Below are 7,661 nucleotides of genomic sequence, written 5' to 3'. Positions count from 1 at the left end.
CGTGCTCTTCCCTGTTTTTTCTCAGCCATTGTTAAACATACAGTATAATGCCAATTCATAAGGAGGCTATACATCTTGTGTGCTCCATTAATGCCTGTACGCTGAAAACAAGGCACAGATAAATTGTAGAAAGTGCAGCGGCATCCATCACTATTCGATTGGTGCCTTATGCAGATTGCTCAGTATGTGGTCATTAACGGGACACACATAAAAAGCCGGGGTGAAATGTAAACTCTCAGCCCATAAATGAGTAATGCACCACGCTCTCACCATATTCAGTCACAGGTTCCTGCTCATGGAGCAGAAAATGGAGGGGGCTTATTTTTGTGATGAGCGACTATTGTGCTGCATGACCGTCTCTAGGGCACTGACATGCTTGTGCTTTGGTAGTGGTACCTAAAAGCCAAGAGAACAGAGAGGGCAATCACAAGCGCTCACACACGCACATTCCAAGGCCACAATGGGCCCAGTGTGTGGTGAAGGGAATTGAATGAGGCACAGTGTATCAGGGTGACTCGTCGGGTTGTAATCAATGCAAACAGGATGAAAGGCTTATCAAAAGGGACAAATGCAGACATGAACAGTGTCGCCAAACAAAAAGGGATGGAGCCGTTGGCAGAGGCTTCGGTCCAGGCTGAATGCAGCCAGCAGTGGGGAAACAGAGCCAATTACTACTCTGAAATTCTAATTCTCTGACATCAACAGCCACTCATCTATATCTTGAGGCCTCAAGTACGGGCATTAGCACAACATGCTGCAAGCCAACGGAAATGCATTCCATCTCTTTTCTGCATTCGGTGAAAACAAGTTTACAAATGCTTCAACTTTATTGTACGATTTATTTTACACTTCATTTAGGAATTTTTACTTCATAATAGTTTTATTTATACTCCTTTTAATGATGAACTTCTAACATATTATTATTATTATTATTATTAATATTAATTATTAGCAAAAATAATGTGACAGGTGTTAACCTGTTAACCTATAGTATAAATAATAGTAATGATAATTATTATTTAATTTACCACTTTTATTAATGAACACCTGTCATATTATTATTGTTTATAATAATAATAATAATTACTGGATTTTCTGTCTGTCAATACTAACACAATAAACACAATCCTTGCCATTCCTCAGCTTTCCCAATTCACTTTGGGAAGATCTTGTTACGTGCAAGCATCTCACAGTTACAGCTGCCTCACCAATTTGCTGGAACTGCCGCGGGTAAAGAGCTGGCAGAATGAACAGTAAAGATCCCCCCCAAAACCTCTCAACCACAATGACCTCCTCACAGGGTTGTCGTAAAAATCAATAGCCCTGTCTACACTGGCTTTAGTAGGGGCCTAACGGCCACGACGATGCCTCACACACACTCCCTCTGGCCTGCTAATATTTCACTACCAGTCAGATGGTCATTTTTTCCTCATTTGGACGATCTGCTGAGAGTATATTCATATCCTCATGGCAAGGGTTAATGCTATTCAGACCGACACAATGAAATGCTACAATGAGTCCCGTTTTGAGAACACAGCCGCATTAATGACTATTGTGTGCGACGACTGACTCATCTGTCAAGAGGCTTGTATGCTCCCATTTACAAAGCCTCTCCTCCCCCATAATGGTAACGGCCATCATTTATTCCGCTCAGGCTGGCAGACTGTGTGATATCAAACCCTTGATGTCTGACCTCCTGTCAGGCATTCTTAGCTACAAAAAGCTACTGAAAGCCTCTCTTGTGCCATTGTTGATTAGCAATCCATTAATACAGAGCACCCAAAAATCACGCAGCTTCAGGTTAACCGGAAAGCAGAGAGATGATGGCACTCGAGAATGGGTTTTTTTCCCCTGCTGAGCGATTTCTATAAACATCTTACAGTCTCCTCCGTACCAAAATAAAGGGCCTCTGTTATCCTCCCTTTACCTCTCTTTTTTCCCCTCCGAGTCACATCTCACTCAGACTAGTCCAGGGCAACGCCGTCAGATAATTGCTAGCGACACTTACTTCGGCATTTACATCAATTTCACAAAGAGCCGCTAAAGTTCCCAGAGCCTTTCCTTTGAACTCCTGGAGCATGAAGCGTTCTGTCTCTGCTGGATTCGTTCTCTCTCATTAAAGCAGAGGGGGATTAGTAACTGGGAGGGAGACTTTAACATGGCGTTGTGTCATTATTATTCCATACTGATCAACAAGGCCCTCTCACACACTTCTGTCCCCCTACTGAAATGACGCACTTCCGAACCATAACACAGATTTTCAATTTTAGATTAAGTATTTTATTGCCATGATCGTTTTACAGACGATATTGGCAAAGCATCCATACCTGCACATACACTTAGAGAATAAGAAAGATGTTGATAAGGAAAGAAATAACCAAAATATTATTACGAAATACACTATAGAAATGGTGCTATGAAATAAAAATGAACTTTCTTTGTCCTTTTTTCTTAGGTTTTAAACCTTACAAAGTCATAAACTTTAGCCAGAGGACCAATAACACAATGGGCTATAATGAACGTGCAAGATCACCACACCTCGATAGAACAGTGGAAAAAGGAAAGGGGATAGATGATGTCTCCAGTATTTTCAAAATGGGGGAAGCATCTTTTACACCCCTCCCCCAAACTATTTGAAACATCATTGTTGGTTTATGACCATGTAAGGGGGAGATTTAAAAAAAAAAGCTCACAGATTAATCCGATTCTAATTAGATTCTGTCTCTCCCCCACTCTCCTGTTTTTTCACACAAATCAACACTATCTGTTGTACATCTGTGAAAGTCTCATTTCTTGTGGTAGCGGTTAGATAAAATCAATGAAGTGTGATTGATGTAAGCTTTGTGCCTGACAGTTCTGTGATGAATCTAAGCAAAACTAATTGTCTGACAGATTTCCAGCATGCGCTCGCGTGTATGTCTGCGAACTCCAAGCTGCCGGGAAGAGAGACAGCCGAGCATATTACAGGAACGTTGATGTGCATTATTTTGTAGATCACTTCAAGACTGCATGGAGAACTGTTGCCATGGGAACTGAAAGCCCAGTGGATTGTGGGTCAATCACAGGGAGACTTGTCTGAGCAGATAGAGGGGGAGTTGTGAGTCTGGAGCTGAGACAGTTACCCTCGGGGCAAGCTGCAGGTGGTTGACAGGGTCATCATGTCACCAATGTGCCAGAAACCGTGGCGGTACCTTTAATATGTAAGCACAAAATAGAGGTGCTGTTATTCTTCCGTGCCAGCCAGTGGAGGTGTGTCTCAAGGTGGACCCCATGGGCCAGCATGGGGGCTCGGGAGCACATGTCAATTCTGAAATGCTCATCCCAATGTGAAAAAAAACATAACATGCTGTCTATTCTCATTGGATAGGATTCTATGCCAGGACACTCACAGTTATCGAGCACTGTTTACATGTTGTTATCTCCTGAATGCTTGTTACATGCTTCCAGAATGACATATGTAGTTATTTGTTTCCTTCTCCGTGCACACACATACACACACACACTGGCATGTGTTCAATTGGTATAGCATCACGACAGCAAGCAACACAAAGGTTGTGGGTTGGAATCACAGGGAACACAAATACTGATAATATGTACATTAAATGCACTGTAAGTAGCTTTGGGTGTGTTTTTCCAATGCATGCATTTAATGTTAATACACATTTTCAATAAAGAACTGTTTATTTCATGACATCTATACGCCTACATAATGACTTAATAGAAACAAATTAGATTCAAAACATAATCGCTTTGTAAAGGTACAGTTACCATGGTAGCAAGAATGAAAAATGCAAAAGAAACTGAAAAAGAAACATATAGATGTTAGCTCACATGATAAACGGTGAATCATTTTATAGAGTACACACACACTGTTTCCGAAAGAGCACAAGTTCATTCTTCTAATGGACTTACAATGTAATGAAAGAATGGCTGACCCGGGACTCAACAGGTTGCCAAGTGCAGACAAACAACCACAAATCAAAACGAATTATGTTAAGTAATGACTCAAAGTAATATTAAGAAATTCGGTCAGTGGAAAAAAAGGCTTTCAGCGCTAGTGAATGCTTTGAGAAGGATTAGGAGGCAGATTAAGTTATCAGTTGTCTGGCCAACACTGGTGTTGTGTGATTATGAAGATGTATTACAAGCGCAGAACACAGTTATGATAATAACAGATATTGCACCACATGCTCCAAGAGCCAGAAGACCTCCGATTAGAGGATATGCCAAACCACACTTGTGGAAGTTACAGAGGAACAGTTTGACAGATCTCATGTGTTGTAATGCGCATGCACATATTTATCTAAATAAAGGGCATTAAATATTCAGATGAATCAATTCGTTTTAGTGAATTTGCTTAAAACGGCTTTGACATTTCTACCTATGCCGCACCTGATCTTTATCAGCGCTGCCATGTCCTCGGTTTGATAGAAGGAAATTGGTGGTCCTTGGACCGACTCGGGCAGTCAGCGCATGCTACTTTCACAGAACAAAGGCTGGCGCTTACTTCACACGGCCCCTATTCATTTTCTTCCAAGATACTGTAATTTCATGACTTCCACACCATGGAGAGTCTCTTTTCTTATTTCCTGCCACAAAAGCAATAAAGCCCTGCTCCTCCAGGCAAAATTGCCTGTGCACAAGCACTCCTATAGCGGCTGACTGACACATGCTCCCTAAAAAAATTACTCCTCCATCTGCGGTGCCGCGCCTGCCACCGAGGGGGGACTCCATTCCATTATTAAGTTGAAAACGAGAGAGCGAGATAGGGAGGGAATGTAATAGAGTGATATGGTGAGAGAAGAGGAGAAAAATGAGAAGGACGACTAGAGTAAAAGAATAATAGAGAAGCGGGAGAGAAAGAGAGAGAGAGAGATGTCTTTTACGTAGGACAACAGATCGATGGATAAAGTGGGATTTCTGGCAGGAGATGAGGCTTCCAGCAGGAACTCTGGCCTTTCTCGAAAAAAAGAGATCGCTCACTGGGACGAGAAGATTCGTGATGCGAGCACTTCTGATCTCGCTGGTGGGTCTTCAAACAATCAACTGGAAATGACATTGATCATTGATCTGAGACACATAGTTTCACGCGGCAGATATGAGCTCGGCGAAGCCAACCGATCGTTTAACAAACAAAAATGGCCATGCGTTCGCATCGCACTTCATTGCTATTGAATGAGGTCATTATGTTTGCTAATTTAAGATTTTTGATATCGTATGGCGCTAGGAATCTTATATGAGCGACGAGAAGCCAATGCAAATTAATGTGGCACTACAGTGTGAAACTAAGCCTCTTATTTTTCCTTCAAATGAGGATTTAAATTGACTTCCTTTTTGAAATCTAATTATTAGCCTGTGCCCTCCAAAAGTCTCGCTGAAAGCGCCTGCAGCATGCTGCTTATTAACGTACACACAACCGACGGCAAGCCTAAAACAAATTGTATATTTAGCGCGTTGTAATGGGATTAAATTCAGCTGAATTCAGGAGTGTGTCTCACGTTAAACGGCCCCAATATCACAGCTTCATTACGGTAGCTCCTTCACTTCGCTCGGCTCTGTTTACACTCAATTTTACTCCTCCGCCACAATCCCCCCCCCTCCTCACTCCTCTCAGCTATTCAACAGATTGTGCTCAAATACTGATCCAGAAATCTAAGACAATCATAAATAATAAAAGATTACACGAATCTCAAAGCACGCTGGTAGTTTGCCAGCAGCAATGAGCACACAGAGAAATAATTGTTAGCCATCTGTGCACCAGATTGGTAAGAGAAGAGGGTAAACAAAGAGCACAGTGTACCTGCTACAGTGTGCTCGCCTAAGCCAGCCAACATTAAAGGCTTTGATGACGTGTGGCGGGCAAGATTCAAAGCCGCGGTCCAAGCGATTTCCATGAAGCTCCAAAATCGTGGGACGACATTCCAGGCCTGTGATATTACCGCCATTTTTGCCTAATGACTGCACCACCACGCGAACATCTCGGCAATGTATCACTCTGCCAGAGAGATGGAGAAGAAGATTGGTTAGAGAGTAATTAGAATGGCAAATGATTACATTTACATCTGACACATTTCATGTGCTAGAGGGGAAAATGATGTCATGAACGCTCTCTCTTTGTAGCCACATTAATCTTTCATTCCTGAGCCAAGACTGGTTTTACTGAAGCGCTGCTATCACACACGGCCACGTATCCCATAAGGCTTATCGTCGAGATTTCTTTGCTAACAACATATCGGATTACTTGCAAAATGGGCCATGAAAAAGGTCAAGCTGATCAATACAAGCGTTTCCAAGCATTACTCCAATGCTACAGATTTCCAAATGTAACTAAAACCAACTGTTTTATTGACTTTTTTATTGACTTTTTTCCAATCTCACACATTGGCATGCAATCTTATACAGTAAAGGTATTATGCCTGTTAAACATAAACAGACCATGTTGCTAGATTCTTGCTAATACTCCATATGTGTGTCCTATGGTGTGACCGAGAACATTTATAAAGTGAACTGTTGATAATATATTTCATTTTTTAGATAAAATAGCACAAGAAAGATTTTTTTTATTTTTACTGTCACACCATATGACGCATTTACGGTATATTTCTCAACTACCCACATAACAACTCAAACCTTGCAAAATAAGAATCTATACGCATCCGCACACACACTCAAATATATACTCATGTCTAGAGACACAAATAAATAAACTAACATTTCTTTAATACAATGCAACATTGTCAAGTTTTTTTTTCACTGAGTGATAATAGAAAAGAAAAATGTGATGCATAACAGCTACCCACTCAGTGTGGGGTGTCTGTCATACTGATAAAGTGTAAAAGCATTCTGTGTGTGTGTGCGTGTGTGTGTGTGTGCTTGCATGTAAGTGGAACACAGAAAAAAAGAGTAAGATGGAGAAAGAAGAGGATGGGCTCAAAACACAGTTGTCATCTCCTTGTTGTATCCGAGAGGTCTGGCTAAGCACTCTCTCTCTTTCTCTCTGTCTCCCTCGCTGTATGGCTGAGATGTGAAAATAAATTTTCAGGTCCAGTGAATAACAGTCCAGAGTGAGGGGGGGTGGGGGTTGTGGGGTGCAGGCCCAGGCTTACTCATGCTGATGCTGTACCTGAAGTGTGAAAGGCAGATTAATCCATATTATCTGACGTGCCACAGGGACTCGCCTGGTGCTCTCTGCTCGCTTGGTTCTCAAACTGCTATGTGACATTTCATAAGATAATTCAGCTACAACAACAGCCAAGTTTTTATATCAAGGTGAATCTTTCCCAGACCCCTGCGCCGACCGTACAGGCACGCGACCTCTACGGAGACAAATATTGACCTACCCTCAGTGCTCCCTGAAATACTCTCTGTACAAACAAAAACATAACTTTTTGAGCTCTCTGCATCTTAATATAAGTGAGGACTGACCTGGCCTGTGACCTCTCATCCCACAGGAGAACCACTAGGGAGGACGAGCGAGAGGGAGATCCTGCAAGAGAGAAAGAGAGCAAGAGAAAATTGAAGCGAGCTGAGCGGGAGGATAGGCAGCCGTAATGAGCTGTGTTTATGTACAGCATTCTCCTGTTGATGGCGGTTAATGAAGCTGAGTACAGTTAGCAGAGGGATAGGGACACGCTATCAGTAATTAAAATCCCCCTCATTAG

Source organism: Triplophysa dalaica, chromosome 14 (genome assembly GCF_015846415.1).
Source record: "Triplophysa dalaica isolate WHDGS20190420 chromosome 14, ASM1584641v1, whole genome shotgun sequence".
Taxonomy (NCBI): domain Eukaryota; kingdom Metazoa; phylum Chordata; class Actinopteri; order Cypriniformes; family Nemacheilidae; genus Triplophysa; species Triplophysa dalaica.
The sequence above is the reverse complement of the archived record's forward strand: the minus strand, read 5'-3'. Positions refer to the sequence as shown.